The sequence below is a fragment of the Pan troglodytes genome, chromosome 10 (assembly GCF_028858775.2).
Source record: "Pan troglodytes isolate AG18354 chromosome 10, NHGRI_mPanTro3-v2.0_pri, whole genome shotgun sequence".
Classification (NCBI taxonomy): Eukaryota; Metazoa; Chordata; class Mammalia; order Primates; family Hominidae; genus Pan; species Pan troglodytes.
Window position 1 is genome coordinate 99294574 of NC_072408.2, and position 21846 is coordinate 99316419.

Below are 21846 nucleotides of genomic sequence, written 5' to 3' on the forward strand. Positions count from 1 at the left end.
CAATCCCTGCAGGAACAGACCAAGTGAGCCCATTAAGAGAACAGTTCATTCCCACCTGCTACCTCGAGCCAGCCAACAATCTCAGCCTCACCACTCCATTCTTGATTATGTAGAACCATTCCAATCCTGAGTGACAGGATTTGCAAAGACAGCTGTTGGGCTCCACAAACATTTGGAGGAGGGGAAAATGTGAGGTTGGTTGCTACATTCTCCTACTTCTTTTTACTGAAAGGAACAGCTGCGATCTTCACATGTAAGATGAAGTAAACAAAAGCTGACAATGCCCAGCACCATTCAGCAGTAAGCATTCAAATGGATTTTTCCTCACCGCGTTTGCAGGCCCGGCACAGTCTCAGTTCCCCACAGCACAGAGAGGAAGCAAGGTCTTTGCATGCCCTGTTCACTTGGCCAAACATTGCCCTAGATGTGCAATTCAACCCGTATAAAGCAAGCGTAATTCAAGAGCCCTGACTCTTTCACCATTTCATGATGGCTTATTACTCGCACACAGCATTGTCAGGTTCCAGCAACTCTGTGTGCAGCAGGCAGAAATGCAGTGTTTATCTCTGACAGGCAAACATTCTTAGGCTCATCGGCATGAGTATCCACGCTGAACTGGCTATCGGGGAAGTAGATCCCTGCATGGGAAAGTCAAGGTATGTTTAGAGGGACTCGATGATTCAACCCCATTGGCTGGCTCATTCTTTTTGTTTCCTCTGCCTTTTTATTTGCTTACACAGAAAACAGAGCATTCATTTATTTCTTTTCCCTCTCTCATCTCTATTAACCGCTAGGGCCATCTGCCCATCTGAAACTGTCTTTGGCTGCATGGTTGTGAATCCAGGTGACAGTGAAAATGAAGAAGTGGTGATTGTCCCTGCATGTTTTCTCTGAAGGGTTAACAACAACAACAAAAAAAGCCTTTGTGTCTGTTTCGAGTTCTCCAGTTGAAATACTGTACTCATTGAACTGCAAGAAATAAAACCTGCAAGTAGGCACTGTGCTAATGTAATAGAAATGTGGTAGACAGGGGCACTATTTCTTAAATATGCTTGAATTAAGCAAGTTCTTTTAAAAAATGGGTGGGACTTTTGATGTTTTACATAGTTATATTTTCAATTTCTTGTGCTCAGTTTAAAACTCAAGATTCTTTGTTTCTGTGTGTGTCATTAGGGCAGGTGTTGGATGACAAGTAAATGCATTGAAAAATGAAAAAAAAGATTTGTGCCCTAACCTCCATGAATTCAGTGTCTTAATATATCCATACAGATCTGACTTTTAATCAAAGGTGCTCACAGGTGGGGTAAGGGATAAAGAAGGAATTTGTCTACAGGATCCTTTTATCCTAAGTTGCCTTACAACACCCAATTGTGTTACTGTTTTTTTTTTTTTTTTTTTACACAAACCCATTGCTAGGCTAAGAAGTATTGATTCCATCTAGTTAAACATGTCGAGTGAGAGGAAGTGATCAATGGATTACTTCTTCAAAACATTTATCCCCCCCAGTGGAATCCTCTGATTTTTATAACCTTAAAGAGCCAGGTACAGGAGTTGGGAGAAGAATTTAAAATTTGAAATGTCTTCTTTTTTCAACTCTGTTCGTGAAAACTCTAGTTAATGCATGTGATTTCCTGGGTCTCCCTCTCTACTTCCCTCCATTATCACTACCTTTTGTTGCTGCTGGGGCTGTGGGTGCCCTTAAGGAGCATGAGATGGCCTTCCTCAGGTATCTGGGTTTTGAATTCAGTTCGTATCTCTTAAGTGAAGTGGGTAAGGCCAAAAATGACTCACTGCCCAGTGGTGCCTGGAAACATTATCAGCAAAGGCATTCACCTAAGGAGAAAATAAACACAGAATTCTCATATGGGCCCATCTTTCCAACGATCTCCTGGACTTTGGTAGTCTTTTCTGAGCCAGATATCTCTCTAAAGTCACTTGCTGTCAGACCTTTTTGTCTCATATTTAGGAATGGCTGAAGTTCTTTATAAATCCCAGATGAAACAGGAGGAAAACTACTTTGAAATGATCATTTCCATGATCTCTAAAATGCAACAAACAGTATTTCTTAAGATTAACGGATGTGAGCCTATGACAGGTTCAATGTGGGACCAACTCAAGGGAAATTGATGAAAGAATTATTAAAAGGCATTCATTACATCGCAGTTTCACCTGAAGAGGGGGTGTCCCCCAGTAGTGCTTCTGCAGCAGAATTGCTTAGAAACTGCAGAACATCCACAAGGCAAGCACCCCAGGCCATCGTGTCTGACTGTCTTTCAAATAGAGGAATGGCTAGTTGCCATTTGCTGAGGGCATCTCCTGCACTGAGAACTGTGTGCATATATGGATGGTATCGCCGAGACTCACAAGTATGCAAGATAGAAACTAGGTGCATTTTTTTCAGATTAGGAACCTGAGAATGGAAGATAAACTGAGAAGGGGAGCAGGGGAGGATAGGGAGAGATTGGGCAACGGGTAAGAAGTTACAGTTAAATAGGAATAAATCCTGGTGCTCTATTGCACAGCAGGGTGCCTGTGGTTGACAACATTGCATTGTCTATTTCAAAATAGATAGAAGAGAGGCTTTCGAATGTTCTCACCACAAGGATATGATAAATGTTTGAGGTAGTGGATATGCTAAATACTCTGGTTTGATTATTACATACGGTATGCCAGTTTCAAAGCATCACATTGTACCCCATAAACATGTACAACTATCATGTGTCAATTAAAAATAAAATTAAAAAAATTTTATTGATAAAAGAATAAAAAATAGCACGCTTTTGGCCACTCTATTTGATAGGCATCATTTAAAAAACATAAGACTATAAGGCCGGGCATGGTGGCACATGCACCTGTACTCCTAGCTATTTAGGAGGCCGAGACAAGAGGACTGCTTGAGCCCAGGAGTTCGAGATCAGCCTGAGCAACATAGTGAGACCCTCATCTTTAAAAAATATACATAGTATAGATGATGTAAAAGGGCCACCTTTCCAAATGAGTCAATTTCTTCCTTAATTTAATACATTCCTAGGTAGTAAGTTTTTAGAGAGCTAAATTAATTCCTTGCTATGTCTTAGGATACCATTTATAAGTGTTCTTATGGGGGTTAGCTTCATTTTATGTACTAAACACTTATTTGAAAGGATCGTTGCCTTTTTCCATGTGCTAATTTGTATAGAGAGTTTACGTATTGCGGGAATTTAATTTATTCCTGCATTTTATCCAGGAAAATAGAGCCAGATGCTTTTGGACACTTGTTATTTGCTTTAAATAAGATATCAGGTTAAGATAAGAAAAATATATTGATTGGATATTGCGTCTTCCTCTGGAGAACGTAAAACCTTTCACGTCCTACATCTCATCATACCTTACAACTTTAGAACAGACTCTAATAAAAGGAAAATGTTTTAACTGTCCCTTTACTTATAGAGGGCAGGGATGGGAAAGTGCACTCAATTATACTAACAGAGCTCTCAATTAATCTAAATTCAAAGCGAAGGCTCCTGTTGTGGATCAGGGACCCTGAATAAACATGCTTTCTAGGAGACTTCACCGCCAGGTTCCAAGAGAGGTCACAGTACTCCTGCACTCCTGATGGCAGACCCTTGGATTCCATTGCAGGCAGTGACACACCAAGAGTAAGAGGAGCTGGCTGCAGCCCTGTCCACGCGTGTCTGCTGGCTCGCCCTTCTGTCTGGCATCTCCACGCCCCTCCTCTTCCGGACTCCCTTGCATGACCTTCCAAACAGAATGAGCTGTTCTTCCAAATATGACCCTAACTCATTCAACAGCTGGAGGCAAGAGCAAACTAGAGCTCATGCAAAGGGTATTAGCATTGAGTCTTTTTTTTCCCCCTCTTTCTCTCAGACTAAAAGGGATTTGGAAAATTCATCTAAAAACCTTTTTTAAAAAAATTTCATTCATAAAAATAGCCAAGGGGTTTCTCAGAGAGTTTCCTTTTAGCAAGTCTTTTGGAAGGAATAAATGTCTACTTTATTATTTTTCCTTCCTGTCCCTGACCTCGGAGAGGATTAGAGGGTCTGGGCAAGGAGAGGAGCCTCACACCCAGCCACCCACACTTTTCCTTCTGACGAGCCCCACCGCCATGCCATGCTCTGTACAAGTTCTCTGGAAGAACATAAGAGCCACCTTATGTGTGAGGGAATGAGACCATGCTTTGAAGAGCCAGACTTTCTCCTTTTACTTGCTCTTGAAATTGTTTTCACTCTGATCTGCAAGTCAAAGAAGTGATCTATTATACATTTAGGGACCTCAAAATCTGTTTGACTCTGTGCAAATAAGGTACAGTCCCTGCCTTCTTCCTATAGTTTTCTTATCACTAGGGGACTTGAAAAGGATTTAGTTCAACAACTGAGTGAGCATGAGATCACACAAAACAAATCGTTTCACACCAATGTCATTTTCTTTCTTTCTTCACCCCCGCCCCCACTTTTTTATTTAAATAATTCGGTCAGGGAAATCCCACATGCTTAGTATCGTTTTGTCAGCAAGGTACATGACAACTCTGGTCACAATAGAAAGTCATTTAGTGAATTAATGTCAACTCTGGAAAAAGTGGCTAACGTGTCTTGGGGAGTTTGGTCCTTGCCTGTACACCTGCCTGAAGATCACAAGAGTAAGAAGGACAGGTGACACACACTGAATGACAGGATCAGAGGTTAGCAATATCTCCGAAGCCTGCCATATGAGCCAAACCCAATACAAAACAATTTAGCAATATTAAGTAATTATCACATTTTTACTTCAATAAAAAATTTAATATCATGACTTTGCGGTAGGAAAGGCCAAGTTTAATGTTGGTTAAAAATAGTTTGGAGATTATATTTGTCTGTCTTCAATATGATGTTTCTTTCAAAATATCCCAAATAATATGAATTAAGAGTAGAAATAATATCTACCGTTTACTGAGTACCTACTATCTGCTAAAATAACAGATTTATAATGAAGGTGTAACTATTCCCATTTTACAGATGAAAAAAATGGAGAAGGTTAAGTAACCAGCACTAAGTCAAAATGCCTAGCAAAGATCAAAACCAACATGTTAGCCAATGTTAGGCAGCTCAAGTCCTTTCCTCTGTGCCTGAAATGAAAGAAATTTTCCAGGAATTTTGCATTGGTTATTTATATCAAGTATAAAAAATGTTATTCATCTCAATGAACCAAAATTAAGTCAAGACACTTAAGGACTGTCCAGGATAGGAAAGACTCTGGAAGCCATGCAAGAAAAGACACAAAGAGATGGTAAATATTTAACATGAAAAATAGAAGATTTGTGTGGGATATAGGAGATACCTTCAAATAATGAAGACCTGTGGTCAACTGGGGCAAATATTTTAACCCCAAATAAGTTCTTCAACAATAACAGTTTCATTACAAATAAGGGAAGAGAAAGTGCCCAAAATGAGCATTCTCAGTCACTAGATGCAGAATCAGAAAGCCACCTGCCAGGGTTGTTATTGAGTGAAATTCTGACTTTGAAAACATTTGGCCTATACGAGGGATTCTTAATCTGATATCCATGGAAGAACTTTAGGTAAAGTCTTTGAATCCCTGGAAATTATATGAAAAATTGTATATTTTTTTTTTCTTGGGAAATGGTGGATATATTTCTTCAAATCCTCAAAGCAATTCTACAATATTGGTGAGGCAGTGAAAGGAAATCACTTCCAATTCTACAATTCTGTTTTGTAAAAGTAGTCTTACCCTCCACAGAGGTTCACCCAAGAGAACTGTGTGATTGATCTAATATTAGGGGTGAATGAACATAAACAATTGAAGAAAACTTCAAGGTTTTGAGCCTTGTAACTAAGATGTTGATACAATTTTAAAAAATCTTTAATAAAAGAGAAGCAAATTTAGTGGAAGATAATTAAGTAGAAATAAATAGGCAAACTGAAGCCTGTCTAAGATTCCAGTACTGAGTGTACTGAGTACGTAATTCACATATTCTTTTATATCATGGCAGAAAAATGCTGAAATCTAGGGATATATGCTGACTAGTAACTGAGTCTTATATAAAGAATTTTTTTTAAAGCCAGTTGAACTTGAGAACCATAAAATGTTATAACACTAACTGTTCTAGAGACTACTTACTTCAGTCTCCTAATGTTACAACTGAAGAAATCATGTCTCAGAAAAACTAAGAGACATATTCTGTATTCTGGGGCCTGGTTCCCGATTCACGTCTCTGTCTGCAAATTTAAGGAAAAAAAAAATTCTAAAACATTCAAATCTGGAATAAACCTATGTATTTTTCAGGAAGAAAATATATATAAAAAAACTAGTCTTAACTACATATAATACACAAAGGTCCACTTTGTTATGGTGTAAGGCAAGACCGTAAGGAGGTCTTATGCCTCCTTATGAGGCATAAGATTGCCCATTACGAGTTTTAAAGTATGAATTCCACACGTCAGCATGCTCTGGGATGTTTTCACAGTATTTTTAACATTGGTCCTCATAGTCTTAATTTACTTCTGGAAATTTCCATGGATGATTAAACTATGAAGAACAAAGAAGCACATGGCTGTGTTATTTAGAGTTAGTGAATTAGGTCTGCAAATCTGTTGGTTTCCTTTTAGATGTTGTCTTGCCCGTTTCTAAGATCAGAGGGAGACCAGCTCCAGGAGTGCTCATGAATGCATCAGTGGTCTTCCATACTATCTGATGAAAAGATTCATTCTGTGTCTCAAAAGGATATTCCAGATCCAGTTCTGAGTCAGCAGGTCTTTGGTATATATATATATATATATATATATATAAATTTTTCCACTGCTTTATTTTTTTAAATCCATCTGACAAGATCAAGGTGGGGTTGAGACAAGAAAAATTTGGAACTAGTCCCATTTGAGACTTATTTCCTTAAAAAAGGAACTGTTTTTTAATAATGTGAAAGTTTACATAATTTTGACATGCAAGTTATATACGTGTGTGTGTACGTATGCATGCTTGTGTGTATGTTCATTTTTTTAAAGAGACTCAAACTAAATAAAATTTTGATTGGGGGTGTTGCTGAAAGGACTATAGTGTCAGCTGTTATAACTTCAGCTTTAAACACTAAACCAAAACATGGGCTACATGTTCCAATTCATACTGAAGCTTTATAATATATGGCCTTAGAGTAGAAGTATAATGATCTCTTGGGAGAGGCAAGATCCAATTAAAATTCAGTTTGCTGTCTTTTGGAAAGACATAAGCAGTTATATATCCTTTGAGACGGTCTTAAGAAATACACACCTGAGCTTTAAATGGCCACTCATTTGACTGTGAAGTTGAATTTCAATTCATCTGGGAGTCAGAGCACAAGAAAGAATTCAAATAACAACACTCTGATATTTCCTGGTGTGTTACCAGGGAGAAAAGAGCTCCTGGAAAATGAACGCCTTACACATTTGCAGATATTACCAACCACTTATAAAAACAAGGCTATTGTTATGCATAAAAGTCATTCCTTTTAGGGGAAGCCTAAGAGTGAATTGAAATGTGGCTGACATTTCTACCACAAGATAAAATGTTTTTTTTAATATCATGTTTAAGTTCTCTTAGTTAAAAAAGAGAAAAGGGAAAAAAAGAAGAAGAAAGAAAAATATCTATAATCCAGTATTCAGAAGCAATTCCAGACACTTCACCCATGAAATAACTCACTGGAAGACATTACATTTCTAAACACAAAAGCTATTAGCAGCCTTTTCTAATTCTCTTTTAGTTCAATAAGGGAATTATTGACCATATTTTGCAATCCTACATGTTTTTAAACGACAAAAAACATAGTACATTGAACAGAAAACATATGAATGCTTTCTATTTAATTTGTTAGTTCATGACTAAGATGAAACACTCCAACATATACAATAACCTCCCCACCCCCACTTCACTCTGAGGTTCTTTTGGTTACTTCTTTTTTACAACAAAGGTTTGATGTATTCTTTAAAATATAAAAAGAAAAAGCCACTATATTGCCTCAGAGCTACTCCATCTCACTGCCTCACTTTAAATTCTGATTGACTGTAATGAGACCACAGACAGATTGATGAAATAAATTTAGATACTAAATAGCATTGTACTTGGGGTGATTTAGTTATATAGCTCATTTATTTCTTCAACAAATTTGTTGAACAGCAGTATTAGTTAAGGCAATGCAAGCTGATGTCATAAATAAACCCCCAAATCACAATGGCCTAAAACCTTAAAGGTGCAATTTTTATTCATGGAAGCAGTGCAATGTAAGTAACTACAGGATTCAGGCAGCCAGAATTCTTTCATCCTGTGTTTCCATCATCTTCTAGAGCTTCAAAGTCTTCTGGATTTATCCAAGATAAGAGAAAAGAAATTTGAGAAGGCGTACTTGTTTTTAGCCATCTTCTGCTCACTTGCTCTTGGAATTAACAAATCACACAACCACACCTAAGTGCAAAGTGGTTGAGAAATGTATTTCCTGATGGGACAACCACCTTCCAGTGATAACTTCACACTCTGAAACGGGTCAGCTGCAACACCTGTAATAATACTGTGCTGGACATTGTGGAATTTTCTAAAAGAAACAAAACTGGGACCTTGCCTTCCACGAGCATGCACTTTAGCGATTTTTTGCAAGGAATTTATTCCCTTACCAATAATAATAGTTAATATATATATAAAGTTTGTTATGTATCAGGCTCATTATTGGACCAGAGGGTGTGTGGGTGGTATTTCAGGACTCAAACCCTGGTATCTGCGCTGTCCAAATTCATGCTCTTGCCTCCTGCCCTCCATAGACTTCTAATCACTTAAGGCAAGAGACTCAAGTCTGGTTCTCTTAGAAGTTCCTACCACAGGGCAGAGCCCACACCAGACAGTGAAGGAATGTGGATTATACTAAACAAAACCCTAGGATCGATTGTATAGGTAACTGTTGGCAATAAATTAGAGCTCAATTCCAACTCATAAAAAGCTGTACTCCAAAATACAATTCACCATAAATGAAAGCTTTTTAAAGATATGAGTTGCCTATACTATAAATATTGATTTTTTTAATCTGAGTCAATTGAGATGCAAATGCTAATTTGAGTAGATGAGCATATAAGCATTAGTGGAAAAACTCACCTAAAAAGGTGCAAGAGAGAGCAAGATGCCCAAGATAGATTAACACAACACTTTAACCAGAATGTTCTATCATTTTCTTTCTGCACATACACCTTCTAACTTGCAAATCTGTCTTGCTTCACATGATCTCTTCCCATCTAATTTGATGGGGTTTTCTCTGAAAGAAATGAAGGGAGGATTCCTCCAGTTCTTGTTTTCTATGGTAATTATCCTAAGTTTTAGGGGAAGAATTTTAAAAGAGGAATTCTAGGCACTTCTCAACTTGGAGCAGAATAGAGATGTATTCCAGTAAGTTCATGGGCATTAGTGACTTGAATATGAGGTAGAATTGGGGGTAAATAACCTATGAAATGTATAGATGATATTCTATCAGACAAGAGATATTACCTATAGTTTTGCAAAAGAAATAAACTTTTAGCTAGGCCTTTTAGAAACATGTAAAATTAACTGAGTTTACCAAGTATAGAAAAAATAGGAAATTGTCATTTAGAAGGGCATGATCTATTCAGCTAGCCAACCAAGAAATATGTCGAGTGCTCCGATGCAAGGTAGGGTATGAAGAGCAGTGGGGAGAAGGGGGCAGTGAAAAGTGCAAGACAACACCTATTCCCATATAGGTCAGCAGCTAAGAGCAACAACAAAAGAGAACAATGGGCATGTACAGTGCATCCACCTGTACCAGGTAACATGCTAGGTGAATTATTCAAATTATCTCATTTGGCACTAATGCATGTAAAGTACATAGCAAGGTGCCTGTCGCAGAAAGAATGTACAATAAGTGATAGCTGTGATTTAAATGCCAGTTTTATGTAGAGGTTATTATCTGTTTTCAAATTAAAGAAAGTGAGGCATGGTGAGGCTATGTGATGCTATAAACTGAATGTTTTTATCTCCACAAAATTTATATGTTGGAACCTAATCACGAAAGTAATCGTGAGGCCCCGTAAAGGTAGGGTCTTTGGGGGTTGATTAGGTCATGAAAACTCCACCTTCATGAATGCTGTTATAATAATAATAATTAGTACCCTTATAAGAGAGGACTGGGGGAGCTCATTTGTCCCTTCTACTATGTGAGGATGTAGCAACAAAGTACCATCTTTGAAGCAGAGAGTGAGCTCTCATCAGACATTGAATCTGTCAGTACATTGATCTTGGACTTCCCAGCCTCCAGGACCATAAGCAATAAATTTCTGTTGTTTATAAATTATCCCATCTAAGGTATTTTCTTACAGTAGACTAAGATAGATGATATATCCAAAGCCCCTTAGCTGGAGAAACCAGACATACACGCATGGAAAGTTCAATAACAATGAGATTCTTTGTGAAAGTTGCTCTCCTGGCAGTTCTATTTTACTAGTAGAATATTCATCTTAGTTCACGGGTTGTTATTCCTCAATCTGGCTGCTGAGTGCCCTTTGGGTGTTTATGATTTTAACTGCCTGCCCCTGGTTCTAGTTGCCTGGGTTAGGTAATGAGGGTATTTTGTGCAAATTGTGTCCTGAGTGCCTATGCTGCAGCTCCCCATGAGTCTTCCATTCTAATTCTAATCAACTTCCAGCTATCTATCTTAAGCAGATTACCTTTTAGGACAGGGTGATAGGGGGAGCCTAGAGGTCACATGCAAGGCCTCCCATCTGTGGAGGTTTAGTTGGAGAGAGCTGACAATGAATTGATTCCTGTGCAGCAGTAGTCATGAACCTGGGGCAGGAATCAGAGCACTATGCTATATCCCAGGGCCCAGAGAGTGTGGCCCTGATAGACAGATCGGTGAAATCTCTAAAGGGCAATGCGCCAGATTGATGAGATTATCTTGGGGGTACTTGCTAGTCTCTTTGGCTTCGGAGGGGCGTGGAGGGAGGGGAACAGATAGGCTCAGATCCTCTCTGCCCTTGAGGCTGGTCAAACATATTGCAGGTTTGTAGAGAAGTGTCTTCTCCTTGTACTTGTACAGATGATTTGCTAACCAGACCTGAAACTGTCCTATCTCCCTCCATTCCAGTGACTCAAGTGTCCTCAGAGCTAATCCAGGTAACTAGAGCCAGGGGCAGGCAGTTAAAATCATAAACACCCAAAGGGAACCCAGCAGCCAGATTGAGGAATAACAACAACCCATGCCCCAAGATGAACATTCTACTAGTAAAATAGAACTTCCAGAAGAAACAGATGACAACTTTAACAAAGAATCAAAAGTATACTTACAAAAATTGAAAAATAGCATTAAAATAACTTTCCAGCGTTCAAAAACATGGCTTTTCAATTAAAAACATCAATTCAGTTAAGGAAAGGATGGCCTAGGATGAGACAGACTCACTTGCAATATAAGACATTATAGGGTAAATACCAAATTAGTCATTTTGATTCTCAGGTGGAATTGACCATTAGACTCACCTGTTAAAAACACAGACTTTTCAACTTACCCAGCCCTAATAAATCAGGAACTCTGGAAGCCGAGCCAATGAAACTGCATTTTGGTTGGAAGTGGCCACTGGTTTTGGGCACTGGTTATGGGGGCTGTGGAAACTGGCAGTACATGTTGAATGAGTTATCAGGGTGAGAGATCACCGGGTCTGCAGGGATGGTGGTAAGGACCGCGGGAGAGAGATGAGAACTGAAATGAGCATGAGAGGTGGGTAGAGTTTATTGATAGTGACCTAAAAATATGAAACAAGGATTGATGAATGTTTTGTCTGCATGATCCCAAGTTTTCACCAGATTTAGACACAAATACTTGTCACAACCGTAGATCAAATAGCAAGTCTAAAATTTGTAAAAGTTCAGCTTTAAATAATATAAAACACATCAGATAAATAAGAAGTTGAAGTATCGCGATTTTGCAAATGTTTAGGAAGCTTGTGTTCATCCGGTTCACATTTCCTTCACTCTATGTGTGCATGTTTGAAACTGAAATACACAAGTTAAATCTTTAGTCTTACTTTTTTAACCACTGACAATGATGATGGTCCATTTCTCTCCCAATGTTCCATTTCAAGACAGATGGATCAGTTTGTCAAGGTCTGAGTAAACAGTAGGAATAAATGGAGTGCTCCAAAGGCAAATCTGTAGTGGTGTGTTCAATTTGATAAAATCACGCTTGTGTATTTTTTTCCTACATTTCCTGAACCACTCCAGTAAGGGAGACAACCTAGTACTTCTCGGTTTTTTTCTCTTCAAATGGCTGCTTCTGAGTCACAGATGTGAAATAACAGGAATCAAAGGATTCATGGATCAAGAAAAATGACTTCTGATCATTTCCAGTAGGTTATTTCCTTGGAGCTGTTCTGCTCTGCCCCCAGGAGGTGTACTGGATTTGAACTAAATGTAATCAAAAATTTTCGCCTGCATCCTTATTTCCTGAAAGTAGCTCAGTCCCATGAAGCTGAACTTTCTGCAGCTGTGAGACCCACGGCATGGCTGCTTCCTTAGGGGAAATAAACTCGATGTTTCTCTGAGTCAGAACCGCAGAACAACAGTCTCATGAAATGCTCTATGCCAAACAAAAAGCACTCTGCACTCAGATTTGGGATGAGATTCACATGCTATCAGCTCTCAGAGGGCGATAGAGCACATCCAAGCTTCTGGAGCCCCTGCAGCAGAGAAATCATTTTATTCATAACTCTCTTTAACTTAGTCACTTGCATTCATTTTTGAGTGCTGCCTTAACAAAGTAACAACTGGGTAGTTTAGACAACAGAAATGTATTGTCTCACAGTTCCAGAGGCTAGAAGTTCAAAGTCAAAGTGTTGGCAGCCCTGTCCTAAGCTTCCCTCCTTGGCTTGTAGATGGCTGATTTCATCTTCACAGGGCATTCTCCCCATATAGGTGTCTATCTCCAAATTCCACCTGTTTACAAAGACACCAGTCATAGTGGATTAGAATCCATCTAACGACTTCATTTTAACTTGATTACCTCTATAAAGACCCTATCTCCAAATAAGGTCACATTCTGAGGTACTGAGGTTTAGAACTTACATCTGAATTTGAGGAGGGAGATGTAATTCAACTGATTATACCACTGAATCCTTCTTTTCCCATGTCATCTATTAACAGCCTGAAGAACACATTTAGAGAGATGTTACTGTGGCTTCACAGATACCATGCTCTTCCTCAATGATTCCCAAATGCCGTTTGCAGAAATATACGCAGAATCACTGGGAGTGCTTTTTAGAATTCTAAATCTGCCAGGCATGGTGGCTAACACCTGTAATCCCAGTACTTTGGGAGACCAAGGCAGGCAGATCACTTGAGCCCAGGAGTTCGAGACCAGCCTGGGCAACATGGTGAAACCCCATCCCTACTAAAAATACAAAAAATTAGCTGGGTGTTGTGGCATGCACCTGTCGTCCCAGCTACTTGAGAAGGTTAGGCTGCAATGAGCCATGAGCCCATGATCCTCCACTGCACTCCAGCCTGGGCAACAAGAGTGAAACCTGTCAAAAAAAAAAAAAAAGAATTATAGATTCTTGGGTCTCACCTCCACAAATTAAAATCCACTGGATCTAAGGAGGAACTCAGGAATTTGCAATTTACAAAGTTGCCCAGAACATTCTGATGCATCGCCAGATTGGAGTTCCACAGCCAGTTAGTGCTCCCTTATTATTTTTTAGACTTGATTTGGGCCATAAATCTTATAATAGCTACCTAAGAAGTACACTTCTTCTTTAAACAATATGAACATAGAATTGTTTTCTCATCTCTGTTTTTATTACATCTTCTATCTTCCTCCACTGCAGTACAAACCACTTGATGTGCATAGATTCTGCCTTACTCATCTTTTTATTCTCAGTGTGTACCAGAGAATCCACACATAAATAACATTCAATAAGTGTTTATTGAAGAAATAAATACCTCCAGCAACACAGGCAAACTGTACAATTGTTTCATCATTTAAAGAAGTTCCTGGCCGGGCACAGTGGCTCATGCCTGTATCCCAGCACTTTAGGAGGCCAAGACAGGTGGATCTCTTAAGCTCAGGAGTTCGAGACCAGCCTGGCCAACATGGTGAAACCTCATCTCTATTAAAAATACAAAAAAAAGGTAGCTGGGCATGGTGGTGTGCACCTGTGGTCCCAGCTACTCAGGTGACTGAGGCAGGAGAATTACTGAACCTGGGAGGCAGAGGTTGCAGTGAGCTGAGATCACGTCACTGCACTCCAGCCTGGGCAACAGAGTGAGACTCCATCTAAAAAAAAAAAAAAGAAAGAAAAAAAAAGAAGAAAAATGTTATTGACATTGACATATCTTTATACTTGAGAGAATTCAGCTACTCTTAATATTTTAACCCATGCAGCCATGCCCGCTGTCCTGACTCATTTTTACTCCTGCCACGATAGCTTACCTGTGGTTTCAGGATACATCTTTCTCTTTTCAGCCTCAAGGATCTTTTACACATGCTATTTTGGAACTCTTCTGCCTACCCTCTTTCTCCACCCCATCCCCAATTGCCACTACTATTTCCAAATGAATATTTGTTCTGCCCTTCAAATTAGAAGTGGTGCCCCTGTTAAACATTTTCATAATGCTTCATTTTTTTTTCCCATGGAGACACTGATCATGCTTGTAATAAATAGTTCAATGGTTGCTCTCTCTGACAAACTCTAATCTACATGTAGGCAGGCTTCATGTCTGTTGTGTTCGTTTTTGAAGCCACAGAAACTTGAACAGAGTAGGAACTCAAATATTAATTGAGTCGTTATGCACTTTACCATGATTATGTGTTTTTTCCCACCATTAAACTGGGAGCTTCTCTACAGCAGGGACTAGATTTAATTTATTTTTCTATTTTTGGCACCTGGCACAGTGCCTGGAAGGCAGAACAAGCACAATAAATTTTCTTAAAATTTGTAAGGTTTTTGTTTATTTGAATGGTTGTTTAGTTTTTGCCTTGATGAAAGCCTGGGATAGAAATTTAGAACAAGGTTGGATGTTGGTGATCATATAAAAATAGATTTGTTCTTTCTTGTCATTAGAGCCCAAACTTAAAAAATATGTCAAATAAAAAAAAAAAACCCAGAATAACAGGGAATATTTAATGGAACCAAGGCACCTCAAATAGCTGACATACTTCTAAAAAGCAGAAAGTAATAGTAAGGGAGATAATAGCATACGAGTTAGTTTTCCAGTTGCCAAAAGATCACTTCAAATACAGCTCTTGGCAGTCATCTTCTTATGGAGAAACTGCAACACTTATGGAATGGCAATTCCACCAATCCCCTTTTTCTAACAGCAGAAAAACCTGAAGGAGACAAGCCCAGCTATAGTCCAGCTGGGACCTGTGGCAATAACCTGACCTAAAGTTACGTAAGTGATCAGGACTGTATGTGGTCCGTACCCCTCTGCCTGAGGATGCTACGCAGCTGTTTAACTCTCTCAAACATTTTGTTCTTTTACTGACAACCCACTGCAGTCAAGTTGTCTATTCCCATAATATGGAATATTGGGTCTATAGTAATTTCCTATTCCTATTTCTAGGCAATCATGTAAGATAAGGGGAATGGGCACCTATTTCTCTGGGGAAGGTATAAATGTGTCTTTTATCTCTTTCCAGTATCCCCACTGTGTAGAGCTTGTCCACAATGGAGAGGAGGAAAAGTTTTGCATTGGACCAAATCACTGCCTTAGCAGGAAAGAGATTGCAATCCCATTCATTTTTAAGATCTGCAATGGGTTGGGATGATACCCATTTAAAAAAGAAAAAAAAGAGTTTACCTCTTTGGCCTCTTTGGCAAAGGATATGAACTAGTAATAAAGCCTCAGCATCAAGGCTTGGGAGTCTGGCTCAAAGTGGCTAAGACTAGAAGCATCTTCTAACATAAATATGGCAGCATTAGGAAAATAGCTTGATCTTTAGAGAGACCCAGATTATCTTCACCTTAAAAGCTACCAAGACCCTGGTCCAGCAAGACTACCATCACAGCAGTAAATACATAGCCACCAACTTCACCGAAGGTTTTCCACTGAGACATTGTGAAAACCACAATCCATTACCGGTGGATGAGTCCCAGCTCTCTTACTACCTGGGGTTTCCAAGCAAGACTTACCTGTCCTTTGTTCCGGATTGGTTCCTGGGATCCTGGACCAACACAAAGAGAAGAGGAAAGCCTCAAGGGAAATAAAAGTGAAGGTTTCAGTGATAGTTTAAATATATATTTTTAAATGTTAGCTTTTTTTTAAATACTTCACGGTGATGGATGGAGTATTTCAACCACAATGGCAAAGAATGAATTACCGGCAGTGTCAGAGTTTCTTGTTGCTGTGGGAAGACAGCTGCCATGTTGAGAGGTGCCTGGTGGAGAGGCTCATGTGGTGAGGAACTGAGACTGGCTTCTATCCAACAACCAGTGAGGAACTAAGGCCCTAAAGTCCTATAGTCCACAAGGAACTAAATCCTACCAACAACCACATGAGTGAGCCTGGAATCTGATTTTCCCCAGTGGGGACTTAAGGTACCTACAACCTGGCTGTTATGGGCTAAACTGCATCCTGCCCAAATTTATATGTTTGAGTCTTAACTCCCAGCACTTCAGAACATGGTTTTGTTTGGAGACATAGTCATTAAAGAGGTAATGAAGTTAAAATGAGGTCATTAGGATGAGTCCTAATCCAATAGGACTGGTGTGATTATATGAAGAGGAAATTTGAACACAGACACATATAGAGGAAAGACCATGCGAAGAAGACACAGAGAGGAAACGGCCATCTACAATCCAAGGAGAGAGGCCTCAGAACAAGCCAACCCTGCAGATACCTTGATCTAGGCATCCAGAATTGTATGAAAATACATTTTTGTTATTTAAGCTACCCAGTCTGTGGTGCTTTGTTATGGCAATCCCAGAAAACTAATTAACTAAGTGACTGCAGCCTTGCAAGGGACCCTGAACCAGAGGACCCAGTTAAGCCATGTGCAGATTCCTGACTCACAGAACTAGGAGATAACAAATGTTTGTTGCTCTAAGGTGCTAAATGTTGGGAAAATATGGTATGTAGCTATGTTGTTTTGCACATGTGCCACATAATGATGTTTTGGTCAACAACAGACCACATATATGATGGTGGGCCCATAAGATTGTAATACTGTGTTTCTATTATGCATTCTCTATTTATAGATACACAAATACTTGCCACCGTGTTACAATTGCCTACTGTCTTCAGTACTGTAACATGCTGTACAGGTTTGTAGCCCAGAAGCAATAGACTATACCATACAGTCTGGGTGTGTAGTAGGCTATACCATTTATGTTTGCGAAGTACACTCTATGATGTTCACATAATTATGAAGTTGCCTAGTGATGCATTTCTCAGAATGCATGCCCGACATTAAGTGACACTTGGCTTTATGTCTATCATGCATTTAAGATATTGCAATATAGTTAACTTATGTTTTAATACACCTCTTAATTCTGTTTTGATCCCACACCAACCAAGGTGCAAAACTAATTTTTTCGCCCATTTCCATAAAAAACACAATTACAATGGGCCTAATGTGGTTTTTGTCGTTTTCCCTGAAGATTTGTGGTGGTATAGGAAGCAGTCACAGCACCCTGTATAAAGCTCTTCCATGGCCTGCCCCCTTTTCGCAGTCACCTCTATTATTTGAAGGAATGGTCCAACCAACCTCAAAGCTCTGGAAATTTGCCCCAAAATAATTTTACCCTGAAGCCATTGAAGCTTAAGTTTCAGACCCCAGTTTCACATTCCTGTGAGTTCTGCAAGTCACTGGGAGCTATAGAGTCTTCTAGGTAGATTTGGGAAACAAGGTGAAAATACCTCAAGAAATCTCAGAAGCCAGGGGCCTGCATCTCCAAGCCTCTGGCAATTTTCTTGTGGTTTCTATCCTTACTCTAGATATTTGCTTTTGAGACTGATTTTGAATTCAGAATTTTATATTCTCTCAAAAAGAGAATTCTCCAAATTCTATAAGCTTCAGGCTCTACAAAACTTGTCTATTCTGCCTAACTAGATTTATCATAGCACGTACCTGCCTCATGAGGACTTTTCATATCAGACCCTTAGATAATAATATTTCCGCATGTAAGTAATAATATTTCCGCATGTAGTTATGTGTGAATAATTTTCATGCATCTATATCATGTTGGCCATAGTCAGTGTCCATGTCCAATTTATTTTTTGTGTCCTTGGTGCTCAGAAAGTTACCAGATGTTCAGTCAGAATTTTATTTAAAATATTTTGATGAACTAGATTTAAAGATAGATTAAATTAATTCCTACACATGATTTAATTTAACGGATAAAATAAGGGACTGAGCATTAGCCTGAACTGTGTACTTGCATTAGCCCTGATGTTCCCCAGAGGGAATAATATGTGAAGAATACTGCATAGGCTGAAAAACAAGAGTTCCCAGCAGACCAATATTCTTTCTTTCTGCACGCTGTGAGACACCTGGGGAAAGTTCTCCACATTTGGTTTTTCAGCTACTCCACCCATGACTAGAAGGAAGATTTTATTTTATTATTTTATTTTATTGTATTTTTTAACAGTAAAAGAAAAAATTATTGTTATTTTAATGAAAAAGAACCACCTGGAAAGTCTAGTGACATTTTTGAAGGCAGGGACCACTTTTTCCAGGGATTTGTTTCCCTATGCTAGTGCTCCATTCACCCTTGCACCACTTCAGCAAAGCACATAGTAGGTGTAGCAGGGAGATGTTAAGATGGAAACTTGGCCCTGACCATAGGCCAAGCCAGGGTGTCTAGTCTGGATTTATCCATAAACATCAATATTTATCACTAGATGATATATTGATTTCTTATCTGCCTCCTATACCTATTGATCTATTTTTCACAGCTTATAGTGGGGAGGGGCATGTTCAGTTATTATCCTTAAACCAAAACAATCTCTTCTTGAAAAATAGGATGCTATGCTCTGATGTTTGCAGAGGCCAGGAAATTCTTGCTCTGAGAGTTCCAGAAAAAAAGATTTGTCCAGATTTGAACTAATTTCAGAAAAACAAAACAAAAACAAAAAACCATCCAAGGTTAAGAGGTGACTTCTGACTCACAGAATGAACAAGAAGGCAGGGGAAAAAAATAAATCCCCCAAGATTCAGGTCAAAGGAAATGAACAGAAGGATGATGGAGTGGCCCAGAGGAGGATCACGTGACAGAAAAGTCAAGATAAATTAGTGGCAGGACAGAGGAAAATAACTAAAGACCTGCAGGATCCTGAAAGAAAGAATGAAAGGAAGCAGATGAAGATTCTAGAGCCCAGCTGAATAGCCAGGCTGCCTGAGGGTAAAGAGGGAGAGAAAGAGGAAGCAGTGAATCAAATCAAAGAAGGATAGAAAAATACAGAGAAACAAGCCAGGGCGCGGTGGCTCTCACCTGTAATCCCAGCACTTTGGGAGGACAAGGAAGGCGGATCACATGAGGCCAGGAATTTGAGACCACCCTGGCCAACATGGCAAAACCCTGTCTCTACTAGAAAAATATGGAGGAATGTTTGAGAGATTGTGCACTGCCAGGGGTGAGGACATAAATTTATTTGCTATGTGAATGTTTTTTGAGACTCATCTAGTTCCTTTACAATTTTAATTTAGAATTTCTTTAACTCCAAATCAGGATCATTAGCTGGGAGTTCTTATAAATCAAAAGCAAAACAAAGCTATTGCAAACAAGTGAGAGTTCTCATAACCTTAATCAGAAAGGCTTGAGTTGCATTTCCAAATCCTGTCTCTAGAGACCGCGAGTTTTTAATGATAGTATTTCCATGAAAGCCCAATTGAATACAATCACCACCCAGACCAAAGTGTAGGGGAAATCATAAAGTTACTTTCAAATCCGAGTCTTCTTTGAAATTTAAAATTATATTCCATGATAATGGTTCTCATAAACCTTAATGCAAGGGAAAAAAAAAACTACAGCAGAATAAAGAAGATTTAAAAAGAAGCAGGATAGGAAAAAAGACAAGCCAGAGGCTGGCTATATCTTTTCATAAAGCACACCAGGTCTCATAAGCACATGAGAGCTAGGCCCAGAAGTTTCGAGCCTTGGAGACTCACTTCAAACAAATTCCAGGGAAAGACACTCAATTAAGTGTTCAGGACAATTGTATATCCCCAGTGCACTCATGTACTGGAAGTGCTTAAACTCTGCCCTCAGTGGTCAATAAAATGGTATTAAGTCACAGACAACCCATTGCCATTGGTATTGGCTGATGTCTCTGGTAGTTTATGTGATGACAAACATTAGCCTTAACAGCAGAGCCTTCCTTTCTTTGATTTCCATGTGAAATTCTGTGGCTGGGAGATGTTTATGTTCACATGAACATAACTGTAAGCAAACCATCTTATGGTAGACATCTCTCCAGAAAAAGCAAATTCCATCTTTTTAAATAGAAAAAAAACAGCAGCAAAATGAAATTAATGCCTTTGGCTCATTGTGTTGTAAAATTATCCTTGAAGTTACTTCACACTGCCCTAAAAAATCATTGAATTCAGATTATAACACAGCTCTTATGAAGCTGTTAGGCAGTTGCATCTTTAATGAGGCTGAGTAGGTAAGAGGAACAGATACTCTAGATTGAAAGCCATCTCAAAAAATGTGAAACAACTGTATTAAATTTAATTTAATTTAACCAATGGGTGTATTTATTCCCTGCCTTCTTCCAGAAAGGATTTAGGGAGCTTAGGTAATGTGGAGGTCTGAAGGTGTAGATACTCATGAAAGCCTCAGATTAATATCTAGAACATATAACGTGTCCAGATAGTTTTCAATTATCAATGCATTAATCTAAGCTTGGAAAGGACTTTTAAACTGCAATGAAACCTCAACTAGTTTCAAACCTGCATTTTTTAGTAAGCTATTTTGTCATTTGGAGACCCACACAAAAAACCTATTGTTCCTTTAAAAAGGAGAGAGAGAAAAAAAGAAAAACAACCTGCTGGTGTTGCTTTGTTCATCTTATCACCTTATCATGCAGCAGCCTATTCAGGATCAAATGTGGGAAAGTCTGTGTGTGAGATTAAGCCCTATACTCAGCACAGGAATTTCTTGGATAAATGTCTTTCTTAAATGGATAGCTATGTAAAAAACAGAAGAGAAACTCTATTATTACAATGCAGTTGGGTTTTTTTGTTCTGTATGTTTCAAATCTAATATTTAAAATTAAGAAAATTCAAAGCAAACCATCTGTGTGGATGTTTTCATACTCCATTTTTGTGACAATAGCCTGCTTAACCGAGATTATTAGTGGATTCTTTCAATAAGAGGAAGAGAGTAACATCATTAAGATGGTATGCCTCCACTATCCTTTTTTTTTTTTTTGAGATTAAAGAGTGACAAAAATATTTATATATATGTTTTTATTATTAAGACGGAGTCTCACTCTATCGCCAAGGCTGGAGTGCAGTGGCGCCATCTTGGCTCACTGCAACCTCTGCCTCCCAGGTTCAAGCAATTCTCCCACTTTGGCCTCCTGAGTAGCTGGGATTACAGGCACCTGCCACCACACCTGGCTAATTTTTGTATTTTTAGTAGAGATGGGGTTTCACCACATTGGCCAGGCTGGTCTCAAATTCCTGACCTCAAGTGATCCGCCTGCCTCAGCATCCCACAGTGCTGGGATTACAGGCGTGAGCCACCACAACTAGCCAAAAAGTATATATTTTCTTTAAAAAAAAGTTATTTTCTGCCTAATTACTTCAATATTTCATGAACATTGTGGGGGAAAGAATATTCACACAGTTCTCTAAATATATCAGTGAGTTGAGGTACCAAATACAGAATTCTA

General features: G+C 38.9%; 1 long non-coding RNA gene across 3 annotated transcripts; it reads left to right on the forward strand.

The window, feature by feature from the left end:
- Positions 1-306: 306 nt before the first annotated feature.
- Positions 307-21401, forward strand: LOC134807499 (uncharacterized). 3 transcript variants are annotated; one of them, XR_010148115.1, is made up of 3 exons: positions 338-656; positions 15647-17077; positions 18971-21401. It is a non-coding gene; the product is annotated as an uncharacterized LOC134807499 (long non-coding RNA). The 3 variants fall into 3 exon arrangements; XR_010148114.1 differs by lacking the exons at positions 15647-17077; positions 18971-21401 and adding an exon at positions 795-2787 and having other exon boundaries at positions 307-656; XR_010148113.1 differs by lacking the exon at positions 18971-21401 and having other exon boundaries at positions 15647-17571.
- The last annotated feature ends 445 nt before the right edge of the window (positions 21402-21846 follow it).